The sequence below is a fragment of the Canis aureus genome, chromosome 20, assembly GCF_053574225.1.
Source record: "Canis aureus isolate CA01 chromosome 20, VMU_Caureus_v.1.0, whole genome shotgun sequence".
Lineage (NCBI taxonomy): Eukaryota > Metazoa > Chordata > Mammalia > Carnivora > Canidae > Canis > Canis aureus.
This window is the reverse complement of record NC_135630.1, coordinates 14,517,634-14,535,578: the sequence shown is the minus strand read 5'-3', so window position 1 is coordinate 14,535,578 and position 17,945 is coordinate 14,517,634. Positions and strand designations below refer to the sequence as shown.

The window sequence follows — 17,945 nt, the reverse complement described above, 5'->3', positions numbered from 1 at the left end:
AAGAGTAAACAGGTCAGTATAGCAATCCTCCTCCAAATGGCCAACGGGCTTTCTGCCATCTTCACCTTATGCCAATCCAAGGCCTCTTTGGCAGTGCTCCATTCCAAATTCCAAATAGAAAACAAATAGAGCTTAAAGGAGCATACACGGGAATTTTTAATGGGTCAAGACTGGAAATGTCAACTGTGTTCACACTGCATTGGCTAGAACTCAGGAAATTCCCACACAAAAGAACAAGAGGTAAGAAACCTTTGCTTCCAGGATCAAGAGGTGGAGAACAAGTGCATTTTTGAGCAGCTAGTACATTCTCTACAAACCACCTTTCTGTTGATACATATCCATGTAGACTCACTCTTTCCCCAAGGGGGCACTCCAAAGTTTTATCCACTTACCATAGATCATTGAAAATTCAATCTCTGGATATTGAGTAGTTCTCTCCATCGTGGCTGGATCCAGTTGTAGTCCTACAAAGTATGACATAAAGGACAAAAGATCAGACCTGTGTATGTTATCAGGGGTAGAACAACAATACAACCACAGTAGAAAACTTACATTTTGGAAAAGGAGAGAAAACAGCTGCTCATAATAAACAATACTGCAAGGTAGGCCCTGTAAGGCACCTCCTCCTTAAATGCACTCCTTCTGAACTGCTGTGGAGAAAGTTCCTTTATTAGACCCACATTCCTGACCAGAGAACTTCCTGGTTCATTGTTCTCTCAGATATCAGAATCTTCCCTCTGAGAGACACTTACTTTTTCATTACTTATCGAAACTATACATCTTGTACAGGCTATGTCCTTCTTGTGGGAGTCTACGGATTGTTCTGAGTCCTTTTTTATTTTATTTTATTTATTTATTTATTTTTTGGTTCTAGGCAGTCAGGAAAAAACACTATAATACTATAGTGGGACAAGGTCTTAGTCTTTAAATAAACAGGAATTTTTATAACCCTATAATTATTAAGAGAGTATGCTATCAATGAAAGATGATCAATGAAACAAAAACACACAAAAATATATATCATTGATATATGACAAAAAAAGATAACATTTCAAATCAACAGAAACCTATATTCTATTTTTAAACAGTGCTAAATCAATTATCCATAGGTTTGGGGATTGGTTTCACAACTGTTAAATTCAGACAGACACATATTCATAAATACATACATGTGAATATAATTTTGTACATTACCATAATATATGAAAAAATTAAAAAGAAAATACTAGCTATTTTATTATCATAAGCTTCATATTAAAACTGACAAATGCAGTACAAGAGGGTCCCAGCTTCTATTTCCATATGTAGGGAGGTTGAAAGTAACCAGTCCATCCTAATAAGTAAAATGCTAAACAGACTTAAAAACTGACACCTCTTCTTGGATCCATAGTAAAGGGGAGGACACAGGGCAAACTGCTGGCCCCCAAATCAGAGAGACAAACAAGCAAAATGAGCTTAGCTTACCAGAGCAAAGACTCACATGTTACAACTGCTACAAGAACCCAGTGCCAGGTAAGAAAAACTGAATTACTAGCTGAATTACTAGAGGCTCAGTGCAGACAACTCCGGAAGTTAAAATTCCAGGGGGAGTCATAAAGGTGTTCCACAATATTGTGAGATTTACCTCCCATAGCCTGACCAGATTCCCACAGTAAATGTTGGAGAAACCTCTCCCAGGTCTTCTAGCAGAAGAAGAAAATAAGCCATTTTCTTTTTTAGTTAGTTATTTGTTTCTTTAAATGATCATTTTTTATTGTGGTAAAATATATATCTAACCCGAAATATGTAATTTCTACTAACCACTTTGAAGTGTATAATTCAGTAGCACTAATTACATTTACAATGCTGTACGACCATCACACTGTTTCCAAAATATATTGTTCCAAAGGTATGGTCATTTTATTTTTTATTTATTTTTATTTTTTTTAATTCTCCATGCTTTTCCTTTATTTTTTTGGTTTCAAATTATTTAAATTCTAGTTAATGTATAGTATAATACTGGTTTCAGAAGCAGAATTTAGTGATTTACCACTTTCATAAAATACCCAGTGCTGAGAGAGGAGGCAAGATGGTGGAAGAGTAGGGGTCCTTGAGTCATCTGGTCCCCCAAACTCACCTAGATAACTTTCAAGTCATCCTGAACACCATGGATTCAACCTGAGATATAAAGAGAGAACAGCTGGAATGTTACAGAGAGAAAAGTGATTGCTTCTGACAAGGTAGGAAGGCGGATAAGAGGAAAGGCAGGGGAGGGGAGCCATGGAAAGCCGTGACAGGAAAACGGTGGAGCAGACAATGGGGAACTTGAGAAATCTGCGCCTGATTCTTCCCTGACTGAAAAGTGCTCAGTGAGGAAATAGGGCAGACTCACAGGAGGGGCAGTGAAGTCTCAAAATTCCAGGAGACACATAAGTATAGGAGCACCCAGGAGAAAGCTCACCACAAACTGCGGTTGGATCACAGTAAAGGACTGGAACACTGCAACCCTCCTGGGGCATCTGGGAGAAGCAGGCCAGGGGCACAGGCCCACACCAGGACTCTCGTTACCCTAGAGCCTGGCAATAGATGGAGGCAGGCTGTCCTCTGTTCGCTTCGGACAGGTGAACCCTGGGAGCGTGGGTCCAGTGGTATAGGGCCCTTGATCCAAAGGAATCCCAGCAGATAAAGCTGGCTATCCTCCATTCCCCCAGGGACAGAAGGAACCAGAGAGGGCAGAGGACAGTGAGAACTGTCCTGTTGCTGGGTGCCCTTCAATTTGTGCAGATCAGTGCCCCCACACCTGCACCCAGGAGCATCTAGGCCACTGTGTGCTGGGAGACTGTAGTTCCATAGTCTCAGGGAGCTCTTGGCTCCAGGGCTGGAGATCTGGCCACTGCCATTTTTTAAATTATTATTTTTTTTTTTAATTTTCACCTTTCACCTGGGAGAGGTGTGGCCTCTAGGAACAAAGGCCTCACAGGGTAGACAGCTCACACTGAGCCAGGCCACCTGGCAAGGGGAAGGGCATCTCCATCCAGGCACACACACATGAGCATCAGCATAGCAGGCCCCTCCTCCAGAAGAATTGCTGGAAGAACAAGGGAAGAGCAAGTTTACTGACCAACCAGCACTGGAAAGCTCAGGGACTGAGGGAAAAGAGTATATAGAACTCAAAGGTTTTTTCCTTACAATTATCTTTCAGGTTAAAAATTTCCAATATTTTTTCTCTTTTCCTGACTTAACTACAGTATTTTACCAACTCTTCATTTTAAGTTTTTTCCTTTTACACTTTCATATTTCTACAATTATATGTCTTAAATATATTCTTCATTTTTGGATTCCTTGCAACATATTCAATTTAATTTTGGTTGTTCTATAAGTCATGGGTTTTTTGTTTTGTTTGTTTTTTCTGTCTTGTTTTGTTTTATAATGGTGGACATTAGTACCTTCTAACACACGGACCAAAATACACCCAGGACCAAGGGGAACCGTGTTGGTTCATTCTGTGAGATTATATTCTCTATTCCTTCCCATTCTTACCCCCTCTTTTATCTTGTTTTTGTTATTGTGGTTGATATTGGGTCTCTATGTAAGTTTTGCTGGTTTAAATAAACTCAGATTTTAACATCTTCTGACATACAGAACAAAATACACCTAGAGCCAAGAAAATCAACTTCTAGGTCCACTTGGTGAGACTATATTCTCTCTCCACCACTACTTCCTCCCTACCTTTTTTGTAAATTATTACTATTTTTTTTAATTTGTTTTTCACTTTCATGGCCCTTTTGTTTCATTTTGTTCTGGTTTTCTTTTTCTTTTATTTTCTGGTCTCTGATCTCTTCAGAATTGTCTATGGTGTATTTTACTTAGGTCGTGGTTGATATTTTTGACTCTGCTCACTCATACAGTCCTCCTGCACTGGATAAAATGAATAGAAAGAAGAATTCACAACAAAAGAAAGAACCAGAAATAATACACTCTGCCATAGACATGCTAGATATGGATTTAAGTACCATGCCGAGATACAATTCAGAAGTACAATTGTAAAATTACTTGTGGCTCTGGAAAAAAGCAAAAGGGACCCTAGAGATTCTCTTACTGCAGAATTGAGATTTAATCAGGCTAAAATTAAAAATACTTTAACTGAGGTGCAGTCTAAACTGGTTGCTCTAACTGCTAGGGTTAATGAGGTGGAAGAGTGAGTGACATAGAAGACAAGTGGTTGGAAAGGAAGGAAAAAAAAGAGAAAAACAATTAAGAACCCAAGAGGAAAGACTTAGAAAAATAAATAATAGCTTGAGAAGGAATAATATTTGGCTTATTGGGATTCCAAAAAAAGTGGAAAGAGAGAGAGGATCACAAAGTATATTTGAACAAATCACACCTGAGAACTTCCCTAACCTGGGGAAGGAAACAGGCATTCAGAACCAAGTGATAGAGAGGACCCTTCCCCCCAATTCAACAAAAACCAATCAACACCCTTACATATGATAGTGAAACTTGCTAATTTCACAGATAAATAGAAAATTATAAAAGCAGCTTGGAAAGGGATTCTTAACTTATATGGAGAGAAATATCAGATTAACAGCAGACCTCTCCACAGAGACCTGGCAGGCCAGAAAGGGCTGGAGTGATATATCAGGGTACTAAATGAGAAAAACATGAAGCCAAGAATACTTTATCCAGCAAGGCTCTCATTCAGAATAGACAGGGAGATAAAGAGCTTCCAGGATAGACAGAAACTGATATGTGACCATCAAACCAGCTCTGCAAGAAATAATAAGGGGGACCCTGTAAGAGAAAGAGGAAGAAACAATAAGCAGAAACAGGCATTGTATAGGTAATACTATGACACTTAATTCATATCTTTCAATAGTTACTCTGAATGTGAATGGGCTAAATGATCCCATCAAAAAACACAGGGTCTGGTTTTATCGTACTGGATGAAAAAGCAAGACCCATCTATATGCTGTCTATAAGAGGCTCATTTTAGACCTAAGAACACCTCCAGACTGAAAATGAGGGGGTGGAGAACCATTTACTTTTCAAACTGTCCTCAAAAGAAAGCTGTGGTAATAATCCTCATATCAAATAAATTAGATTTTATACCAAAGACTGTAATACTTAAGTGGTCATCCAATAAGAAGACTTGACAATTATAAATATTTATGCCCTTGATATGGGAGCCGCCAAGTATATCAATCAACTAATAACCAAAGAGATACTTAGATAATAATACACTAATAGTAAGAGACTTCAACACAGCACTTTCAGCAAAAGACAGATATTCTAAGAAAAATATCATGAAAGAAACAAGGGCCTTGAATGATACACTGGACCAAATGGATATCACAGATACATATAGGACATTCCATCCAAATGCAACTGAATACACATTCTTCTCAAGTGCACATGAAACTTTCTCCAGAATAGACTACATACTGGGTCATAAATCAGGTCTCAACTGATACCAAAAGATTGGGATTGTCCCCTGCATATTTTCAGACCACAATGTTTTGAAACTAGAGCTCATTCAGAAGAAGAAATTTGGAAGACAATCAAACACACAGAGGTTAAAGAACGTCCTACTAAAAGATGAGTAAATCAACCAGGAAATTAGAGAAGAATTGAAAAGATTCATGGAAACTAATAAAAATGAGAGTACAACTGTTCAAAATCATCAGTATACAGCAAAAGTAGTCCTAAGAGGGAAATATATCGCAATACAAGCCTTCCTCAAAAAATTGGGAAGAACTCAAATACATAAGCTAACCTTGCACCTAAAGGAATTGGAGAAAGAACAGCAAATAAAGCCTAAACCAAGGAGCAAAGAAAGATAATAAAGATTAGAGTGGAACTCAATGAAATACAGACCAGAAGAGCTATAGAGGAGATCAAAGAAACCCAAAGCTGGTTCTTTGAAAGAATTAAGATAAATAAACCCCTAGCCAGTCTTATTAAAAAGAAGAGAAAGGACTCAAATTAATAAAATCACGAACAAAAGAGGAGAGATCACAACCAATACCAAGGAAATACAAACGATTTTTAAAATGTATTATGAGCAACTATATGCCAACAAATTAGGCAATCTGGAAGAAATGGATGCATTTCTGGAAACATACAAATTACCAAAACTGAAACACAAAGAAATAGAAAACCTGAACAGGCCAATAACCAGTGAAGAAATTGAAGCAGTCATCAAAAGCTTCCCAAGACACAAAAGCCCAGGGTCCAATGGATTCCTAGAGCAAATGTTTCTATCAAACATTTAAGGAAGAAATAACACCTATTCTACTAAAGCTATTTCAAAGAATAGAAATGAAGGGAATACCTCCAAACTCATTCTATGAGGCCAGCATTACCTTGATCCCAAAACCAGACAAAGACCCCTCCAAAAAGGAGAATTACAGACTAATATCCCTGATGAACATGGATGAAAAACTTCTCACCAAGATATTAGCCAATAGGATCCAACAGTACATTAAGAGGATAATTCACCACAACCAATTGGGATTTATCCCCGGTAAAAGGGTGGTTCAATATTTGTAAAACAATCAACATGATAGATCACATCAATAAAAGAAAAGACAAGAACCACATGATCCTCTCAATAGTTGCAGAGAAATTATTTGACAAAATACAGCATCCATTCCTAATTAATATTCTTCACAGTGTAGGGATAAAGGGAACATTCCTCAATATCATAAAAGCCATGTATGAAAAGCCCACAGCGAATATCATTCTCAATGAGGAAAAACTGAGAGCTTTTCCCCTAAGATCAGGAACACATCAGGGATGTCCACTCTCACCATTGTTATTCAATGTAGTACTAGAAGTCCTACCTTCAGCAATCAGACAACAAAAAATGAAATAAAAGGCATTCAAATTGGCAAAGAAGAAGTCAAACCCTCCCTCTTCACAGATGACATGATCCTGTGTGTAGAAAACCCAACAAGACTCCACCCCAAAGTTGCTAGAACTCATTGCTAGTCAGCAATGTGGCAGGATACAAAATCAATACACAGAAATTGTGGCATTTCTATATACTATAATGAGACTGAAGAAAGAGAAATGAAGGAATCAATCCCACTTACATTTGCACCCAAAACTATAAGATATCTAGCAATAAACTTAACCAAAGAGGTAAAGGAACTATACTCCAAAAACTACAGAACACTTCTGAAAGAAATTGTGGAAGATATAAAGAGATGGAAAGACATTCCAATGGAAGAATGTTTATACTTCCATTGGAAGAATAAACATTGTGAAAATGTCTATGCTACCCAGAGAACTTTACATGTTCAATGCAATTCCTATCAAAATACCATGGACTTTCTTCACAGAGTTGGATCAAATAATCTTAAGATTTCTATGGAACCAGAAAGGGCCCTGAATAGGCACAGGAATGTTGAAAAAGAAAACCAAAGCAGGGGCATCACAATGCCTGACTTCAAGCTGTATTACAAAATTGTCATCATCAAGAGAGTGTGGTACTGGCACAAAAACAGATACATAGATTGATGGAATAGAACAGAGGACCCAGAAATAGACCCACAACTCTATGGTCAACTCATCTTCAACAAAGCAGGAAAGAATATCCACTGGGAAAAAAAAAAAAGGAAAATCTCTTCAATAAATGGTGTTGGGAAAATTGGACAGCCACATGCAGAAGAATGACACTAGACCATTCTCTTACACCAGACACAAAGATAAACTCAAAATAGTTGAAAGATATAAATGTGAGACAAGAATCCATCAAAATACTAGAGAACACAGGCAACAACCTTCTTGAACTTAGCCACAGAAAATTCTTCTAGGGATTCTTCTATAGACATGACAGCAAGGGAAACAAAAGCAATAATGAACTATTCGGACTTCCTCAAAATAAAAAGCTTCTGCACAATGAAGCAAACAGTCAACAAAACTAAAAGACAACCTACAGAATGGGAGAAGATATTTGCAAATGACATATAGATAAAGGGCTAATATCCAAGATCTACAAAGAACTTATCAAACTCAACACCCAAGAAACAAACAATCCAGTCATGAAACAGGCAGTAGACATCAACAGACATTTCTCCAAAGAAGACATACACAAGGCCAACAAGCCCTTGAAAAACATGCTCTACATCCCTTGCCATCAGGGAAATACAAAACAAAATCACAATGAGATACCACTTCACGAATGAGAATGGTGAAAATTAACAAGACAGGAAACAACACATGTTGGCGAGGATGTGGAGAAAGAGGAGCCCTCTTACACTGTTGGTGGGAATGCAAACTGGTGCAGCCACTCTGGAAAACTGTGTGGAGGTTCCTAAAGAAGTTAAAAATGGAGTACCCTATGGCCCAGCAACTGCACTGCTGGGGATTTACCCCAAAGATACAGATGTAGTGAAACAACGGGACACCTGCAGCCCAAAGTTCATAGCAGCAGTGTCCATAATAGCCAAACTGTGGAAGGAGCGATGATGTCCTTTGACAGATGAATGGATAAAGAAGATGTGGTCTGTAGATAAACTGGAATATTACTCAGTCATCAGAAAGGACAAATATCCACCATTTACTTTGATGTGGATGGAACTGGAGGGTATTAGGCTGAGTGAAATTAGTTAACCAGAGAAGGACAATCATCATATGGTTTCACTCTTATGTGGAATATAGAAATAGTAAAGGGACTACAAGGGAAACGAGGGAAACTGAGTGGGGAAAAACTAGGAAGACAAACCATGAGAGACTCCTAACTCTGGGAAACAAAGTGTTGCAGAAGGGGAGGAGGGGGGTAGATGGGGTCACTGGGTGATGGGTACTAAGGAGGGCACTTGATGGGATGAGCACTGAGTGTTATGTTGTATGTTGGCAAATTAAAAAGACATTTGCAAATTAAATTAAAAAAAAAACACTCAGTTCTCAGCACAAGTGCTCTCCTTAATACCCATCACCCATCCACTGCTCTTCCATTGATTATCAGTTTGTTCAGTCTACAGCCATACCACCCTGAATGCATTCAATCTCGTATAATTATCAGTTTGTTCTCTATAGCTAAGGGTCTTTTATGGTTTGCTTCCCTATCTTTTTTCTTTTTTTTCTTCCCCTATGTTCATCTGTTTACATCCAAAATTCCACATATGGCTGAAATCATATGGCATTTGTCTTTCTCTATCTGTCTTACGTCACTTAGCATAATACTCTCTAGCTCCACCCACATTGTGACAAATGGCAAGATTGCTTTGTTTTTCATGGCTGAATAATATTCCACTGTATATATTTCCACAACTCCTTTATCCATTGTATCAGTCAATGGACATTTGAGCTCTTTCCATTATTTGGCTATTATCGATCATGCTGCTATAAACTTCAGGGTGCATGTGTCCCTTCAAATCAATATTTTTGCATCCTTTGGGTAAGTACTTAATAGCACAATTGCTAGATCATAGGGTAGTTCTATTTTTAACTTTTTGAGGAACCCTCATACTGTTTTTCACAGTGGCTGCACCAGCTTGCATTCACACCAACAGTTTAAGAGGGGTCCTCTTTCTCTGCATCTTTGCCAACATCTGTTTTTTCCTATGTTGTTAATCTTAGCCATTGTGACAGGTGTGAAGTGGTATCTCATCATGGTTTCGATTTGTATTTCCCTGATGTTGAGTGTCTGTTGGCCATCTAGATGTCTTCCTTAGAAATATGTTTATTCATGTCTTCTGCCCATTTATTAACTGGATGATTTATTTTTTGAGTGCTGAGTTTGATAAGTTCTTCTTAGATTTTGATTATTAACCCTTTATCATGTATCTCAATTGCAAATATCTTCTCCCACTCCAAATGCTTCCTCTTCACTTTGTTGATTGTTTTCTTTGCTGTGCAGAGTTTTTTCTCTTGATGAAGTCCCAATAGTTCACTTTTGCTTTTGTTTTCCTTGCCTCAGGAGATGTGTCTAGTAAGAAGTAGCTATGGACAAGGTCAAAGAGGTAGCTGCTAAACTGATTAAACCCCTACAAGACGTATCAAAAAGAAAAGAGAAAGGTTCCAAATAAATAAAACAATGAATGAATTGGGAGAGATTACACCAATACAACAGAAATACAAATAATTATAAAAGAGGGGATCCCTGGGTGGCTCAGTGGTTTAGTGCCTGCCTTTGGCCTGGGGCATGATCCTGGAGTCCTGGGATCAAGTCCCACATCAGTCTCCCTGCATGGAGCCTTCTTCTCCCTCTGCCTGTGTCTCTGGCTCTCTGGCTCTCTCTCTCTCTCTCTCTCTGTCTCTCATGAATAAATATTTTTTTAATAATAAAATAAATTAATAAAAGACTATTATGAAAAATTATATGCCAACAAATGGGGCAATCTGGAAGGAATGGATAAATTCCTAGAAACAAACAAACTACCAAAACTGAAACATGAAAGAATACAAAACTTGAACAGACTGATAACCAGCAAGGAAATTGAGTCAATAATTAAAAATTTCCCAACAAACAAAAGTCCAGGGCCAGATGGCTTACATAAGAGGAATTTTATCAGACATTTAAAGAAGAGTTAATGTCTTCTCAAACTGTTCCAAAAAATAGAAATGGAGGAAAAACTTCCAAACTCATTATGAGGCCAGCATTACCCTGATTCCAAAACCAGACAAAAACCCCACTAAAAGAAAAAATATAAGGCCAATATCCCTGATGAACATGAATGCAAAAACTCTCAACAAAATTATAGTAAATCAAATCTAAGAGTACATTAAAAGGACTATTCACCATGATCAAGTGGGATTTATTCCTATGCTCATCAATATCCATGAATCAATCAGCATGATACACAACATTCATAAAAGTAAAGAATCATATGATCCTCTCAATAGATGCAGAAAAGAGCATTTAACCAAATACAGCATCAATTCTTGATTTAAAACAAACAAATAAAAAACCTCAGCAAAGTTGGGATGGCAGGAACCTACAAAATCATAAAGGTCATATACAGAAAACCCATAGCTAATATCCTCAAAGGGGAAAACCTAAGAGCTTTTCTTCTATGGTCAGGAACAAGACAGAGATATCCATTCTCACCACTCTTGTTCAACATAGTACTGGAAGTCCTTGCTTCAGCATTCAGACAACAAAAAGAAAGAAAAGGCATCAAAGTGATCAAGAAGAAGTCAAATTTTCACTATTTGCAGATGACATGATTTTCTATGTAGAAAAGCTGAAAGACTCCACTGAAAAATTGCTAGAACTGAAACACAGATTCACTAAAGTTACAGTATACAAAACCAACATTCAGAAATCTGTTGTATTTCTATACAGCAAAAAGGAAGCAGCCAAAAGAGAAATCAAGGAATCAATCTCATTTACAACTGCACCAAAACCACAGGAGACCCAGGAATATGCCTAACCAAAGAGGTAAAAGTTCTATACTCTCAAAACTATAAAACACTTATGAAAGAAATTGAAGATGAAAAAAAAATAGAAAAATCATTCTATACACATGTGTTAAAATAACAAATATAGTTCAAATGTCTATAACTATCCAAAACAATCTATATACTTAAGTCAATCTCTATCAAAATACAATTGGTATTGTTAACGGAGTTAGAACAACCAATCCAAAAATTTTTATGGAACCACAAAAGACCCTTGAAAAAGAAAGGCAAAGCTGGAGGCAGCACAATTCTAGGCCTCATGCTGTCTTACAAATCTGTAGTTATCAAGACCATACAAAAACCGACCCATAGATCAATGAAACAGAATAGAAAACTCAGAAACAGAAGCCATAACCATATGGTCAACTAATCTTCAACAAAGCAGGAGAGAATAACCAATGAGAAAAAGACCATCTCTTCAACAAATGGTGTTGGGAAAACTGGACAGCAACATGTAGGAGAATGAAACTGGACCACTTTCTTACATCATACACAAAAATACATTCAAAATGGATGAAAGACCTCGATGCGAGAGGAAAACATCAAAATTCTGAAGAAGCCATTTTTAAATACTCCAGGGCATGACGTTCTTCTTAACAAGGCCTGCCCTTATGTGAAACTAGTTAATCAAAGCTAACCCTGCAAGAGTTTTATCAAAGCATAATTGGCCCAGGGAAAGGAAATATCCAAATCACTGTAACCTGTCCCAATTAAGGAGGGAGAAAAGAAATGAGAAACACTTGTCAAGTTGTAGTCCAGATATACAACTCACTAAAAAATTGAGACCTGCTTGTAGACTATAGAATGTTTCCCCTCTCCTGACAACTGGCCATGCATTACTAAAGGCCGACTTATAGTAGTTCCTTTTATTCAGTGTATCATGTCTGAGTATCAAGAAAAAATCATAATGCAATTATATTGCAATAATAACATGAAATTATATTGTACATTCATTCTTTATTTCATTGACTCAGCTCTTACATTTATTAATTCCTCCTTTCTATTTTCTTTGGTAAGATTTATTGCTCTTTTATATCATCTTGAGATGGAAACATAGATCACTTGTTCTCAACTTTCATTCTTTTATAATGAATGTGCTTTAAGCTCTACGTATTCAGTTAAGTGCTGCATTAGCTGCATTTCATAAAATTTGAAGTGACAGAGCAAACAGCAGAACCAAACATGGCAGAGATGTTGGGATGTCAGACTAGGAATTAAAACAACTATAATTTATATGCTAAGAGTTTTGAGGGATAAAGTACACAATATGAAAGAAAAACATGGGCAGGGATACAGAGATGGAAATTCTAACAAAGAAAGAAAAAGAGATGCTACAGATTGAAAAAAAAGTAACAGAAATGAAGCATGCCTTTGATGGCCTTATTAGTAGATTGGACACAGCTAAGGAGACTACCTGGTCTAGAAGATGTAGCAATAGAATGCTCGAAAACTGAAAAGACTAAAAAGGCTGAAAAAGCAGAATAGAAAACCTAAGGACTGTAGAACAAATACACAAAGTGAATATATATATATATATATATATATATATATATATATATACCCTTATATATATATATAATGGGAATACCAGAAGGAAATGAAAGAAAGGAACAGAAGAAATACTTGGAAGAGTAATGACTAAGAATTTCCCTCAAATTAATGTCAGACATCAAACCCCATAGCCAGAAAGCTCAGAGAACACTAAACATGATAACTATAAAAAAAAACTACACATAGGAATATCATTTTAGAATTATAGAAAATCAAACATAAAGAAAAAATCCCAGGAAAAAAATCTTACCCATAGAGAAATAAAAAAGCATTACAATCAACTTCTCAGAAACCATGCAAGTGAGAAGAGAGTGTGGTGAAATATTTAAAGTTTTGAGAGAAGTAAGGTACCAGCCTCTAATATGAACTTATCCTTGAAAAATGAGGGAGAAATAAAGATATTCTCCAAAATTGAGGGACTCTGTTACAAATAGATCTGCCATTCAATAAATGTTTAAAGAAGTTCTTTAGAGTGAAATAATATAGACCAGAAACTTGGATTTATATGACAAAGTAAGAGCACCAAAGAAGGAATAAGTGAAGGTAAAACAAAATTTATTTTTTTATTCTTAATGGATCTAATAGAAATAGTTTGTTCAAAATAATAATAGCAATAGTGTCATTCAATTACATATGCATATATATGTGTGTATATGCTTATATATGAATATATATATATAAGTGAAATAAATGAATGACAGCAATGATATGAGATAGAGGATAAAATAAGGATTTTGTTAATATAAGATATGCTATCGTAAAGTGATGTAGTATTATTTGAAAGTTGTCTTGGAGTATAAATGTACATTGCAAACTTTAGGACAGCCAGTAAAAAAGTAAACAAAAAAAAGGAAGAAAGAAGAAAAGAAAGAAAGAAAGAAAGAAAGAAAGAAAGAAAGAAAGAAAGAGAGGGAGGGAGGGAGGGAGGGAGGGAAGGAGGGAGGGAGGGAGGGAGGAAGGAAGGAAGGAAGGAAGGAAAGAAGAAAGAAGAAAGAAAAAGAAAGAAAGAAGAAAGAAAGAAAGAAAGAAGAAAGAAAGAAAGAAAGAAAGAAAGAAAGAAAGAAAGAAAGAGAAAAGAAAAGAATAAATGATGTTGAGAAGGAATAGAATGTTGAATCATAAAATGCTTAAGAAAATTTAAAAAATAAATGGTTAATTAAAACCACAAAAGGCAGAAAAATGAAAGACATATGTAGAGGGAAAGAACAAGGACAAAAAAGAGTAAACATTAATTCAGCTATTTCAATAATCACTTTGAATGTCAATAGTATAAATGCACCAATTAGAAGACAGAGATCATCAGAGTGGATCAAAAAATATGACCTAACTATATGTTGTCTACAAGAAAACTACTTTAAATATAAAGACTCATATGAATTAAAAATAAAAAGATGGAGAAGCATACACACCATGCTAACTGTAATCAAAAGAAAGCAGGAGTAGCAATATTAATTTCAAACAAAGCAGAATAAAAGATAAGGAAAATTAACAAAGAAGGGCATTACATAATGATAAAGGAGACAATTCTCCAAAAACACTTAAATCTGAATGACATAACAACAAAGCATCAAACTACAAGGGGCAAAAACTGTAAAACTGTCAGGAGAAACTGATAAATCCACTCTCATAACTGGAGATTTTAATACCCCTCTATTAGAAACAGAAGATAAAATCAGTAAGAACACAGTTGACATCAACAATACCATCAACAAACTGGACAGAATTAACACCTGCAGCCTACTTTATTTAGCAACAGCAGCAAAGTCCTAAATAAATAACCAGCAAATTGAACCAAACAATATGTAAAAAGAATTATATCCCATGACCAAGTGGGTTTATCCCAGGTATACAAGACTGGTTCAACATTCAAAAAGTAATTAATATAATCCATCACATCAACAGGCCAAAAAAAAGAAAAAAGAAAGAAGAAAAGATAGATAGATCACATGATCATATCATTAGATGTGAAAAAAATATTTGAGAAAATCCAGCACATATTTGTGATAAATATTCTCAGTAATTTAAGAATAGAGGGGTACTGTTTCATTTTGACAATGACTAACAAAAACCTACAGCTAACATCATACCTAATAGGAAGAAGCTTGAAGCTTTACTGTGATCAGATATGAGGCAAGGATGTCCCCTCTTACCACTCCTTTTCAACATCATACTGAAAGTCCTTGCTAATGTAAAAAGGCAAGAAAAAATAAATGAAAAGTATATAGACTGAGAAGGAAAACATAAAACTGTCTTTGTAGAAGACATGATCACCCATGTAAAAAATCTAAAAGAACCGATTTTTTTTAAAAACTTCTTGGAACTAGTAAGTGACTATAGCAAGTTTGCAGGATATAAGATCAATACACAAAAGTCAATTGCTTCCCAATATACCAATGATAAACAAGTGGAATTTGAATAAAAACATAATGACATTTACATTAGCAACCAAAAACTGAAAACTTTAATCTAACAAAATGTTTAAAACTGAAAAACTATAAATCTAGCAAAATGTTTATAGGATCCATATGAGGAAAAGTATAAAACTATGATGAAAGAAATCAAAAAAGCTAAATAAATGGAGAAATATTCTTTCTTCATGGATAGAAAGACGCAATATGACCAGGATATCAGTTTTTCCTAATTTGATCTATAGATTCAATGCAATCCCATTCAAAATCCCACCAAGTTATTTAATGGATATTAACAAACATTAAATCTGAGGTTTGTATGGAGAAGCAAAAGACCTGGAATAGCCAATACAATATTGAAAGACAAGAACAAATTTGGAGGTGTGATGCTACATGCCTTCAAGATATATGAAGCCACAGTAATTAAAATGATGTGGAGTTGAGGGGGCACTTGGGTGGCTCAGTGGCTGAGTGTCTGCCTTTGGCTCAGGTCATGATCCCTGGGTCCTGGAATCAAGTCCCACATCAGCCTTCCCACAGGGAGTCTGCTTCTCCCTCTGCCTATATCTCTGCCTCTCTGTGTCTCTCATGAATAAATAAAATATTTTAAAAAAATAAATAAAATAAATTTAAAAATAAAATGGTATGGAGTTGACTAAAGAATAGATAAATAGAGCAATGGTACAGAATAGATAACCCAAAATTAGACTCCTCTAAGTATAATCACCTGATCTTTGACAAAGAAGAAAATGTAATAAAATGGAAGAAGACACCCTCTTCAACAAATGGCACTGGAACAAGTAGACAGCCATATGCAAAAAAATTAATCTAGATATTGACCTTTTACCCTTCACAAAAATTAAGCAAAATGGATCTAAGGTATAAAACTCCTAAATAATAACGTAAGAAAACCTAGGTGACCCTGGGTATGACAATGCCTTTTTGATACACAGAGGAACAACCCATGAAAGAAAGAACTGATAATCTGGACCTCATTGTAATTAGAACTTTTGCTCTGTGAAAGACATTTCAAAACAGTTAGAAGACACCGACAGGGAGACTGGCAAAAGACACAGCTGATAAAGAATTTTTATCCAAAATATACAAATATTATTAAAAGTCAACAATAAAAAATAACCCAATTTAAAAATTGGCCACAATCTTCAAAGAAAATAGACAGATACCATAATCATATGAAAAGATGCTCTACATAATCTGTCATCAGAGAAAATCAAATTAAAACAATGAGATACACTGCACATCTATTTAGGGTCGCCAAAATCTGGAACACTGACAACAAATGCTAACAAGGATGTGAAGCAACAGGACCTTTCACATGTTGCTGGTGGGAATGTAAAGTCTAGAAGACAGTTTGGCAGTTTCTTACAAAATGAAACACACTCTTAATCATATGACCCAGCAATTGCACTCCTGCATATCTACCCAGAAGAGCTAAAAATGCATGTCCACACAAAAACCTGCACCTAGATGTTTATAGCAGCTTTACTCATAATTGTGAGATAACAGAAGCAATCAAGAAATTCTTCATTAGGTAAATGAAGAAACTATGGTGTATCCAGACAATGAAATATTATTTAGCACTAAAAAGAAGTGAGCTATCAAGCCATGACAGACATGGAGGAACCTTAAATACATGTCCCTAAGTGAAAAAAAGTCAATCTGAAAAGGCTATATACTATATGATTCCAACTACACAACATTCTGGAGAAAGGCATAGAACTGTGGAGACAGTAAAAGGTCAGTATTTGCCAGGATTGGGAAGGAGAAGCAGAAGAACAGGTGGAGCACAGAGGATTTTTTAAGGCAGTGAGAATACTCCGTATGACATTATAACAGATTTCACTATGCACTTATCCAAACCCATAGAATGTACATCAGCCAGAGTGACCCCTGATGTAAGTCTCTGTGTCTTGGTTTGGGCTCAGGTCATGATCTCTCAGCATCAGGAGATAAGGCCCTGCATCAGTCTCCATGCTTAGCAAGGAGTCTGCTTGAGATTCTCCCTCTGTGCACTACTCCCGCCCATGCTCTCTTTCTCTTTAAAAAAAAAAAAAATACAATAATAATAAATAAATCTTTTTTAAAAAAAATAAAAGAAATAATAACAGAGTTTTCCTTTTCTGAGGCATTAATAGGTATTGATGAGGCAGGCAAGACCATCTGTAAAGAGCTTTATGGCAGTTGGCCTGTGAGGGATACTGCAAGGAAATTCAGTTCATTGTTTATGATGGGAAAAAATGGAATCCCAGTATAATACAATCCAGATGAAGAAGGCATATGGAATTAATAAAAAAACCACAAGGGAGGAGTGGTAATCAGATCTATTGACTTTCAAGGAACTGAAGCAGGGGATATTTTATTATAATATCCCTAGAATATAATAAATGAGCAACTTGTATGTGCTTGACATTAATAAAGAAAATAAATCCAGTATGTAAAATGTAACACAGTAGATTAGAACATTTACAGCCTTAAGTCAATTCATAGATCATAAGTCCTTTGACTAATGAATTGAGAGGCTTTGTGGAAGACCCTTGCAATGGTGCTTACAGCTACATTAAATGAATAGGTGTCCAA

At 36.0% G+C, this 17,945-nt stretch overlaps 1 long non-coding RNA gene across 1 annotated transcript in view; it reads right to left on the bottom strand.

The window, feature by feature from the left end:
- Positions 1 to 396: 396 nt before the first annotated feature.
- The window catches only part of LOC144291485 (uncharacterized), a 69,021-nt gene continuing 51,472 nt past the window's right edge, over positions 397 to 17,945 (bottom strand). The window contains exon 4 of the long non-coding RNA XR_013358766.1: positions 397 to 464. This is a non-coding gene — a long non-coding RNA (uncharacterized LOC144291485). The remainder of the gene's footprint in view (positions 465 to 17,945) is intronic.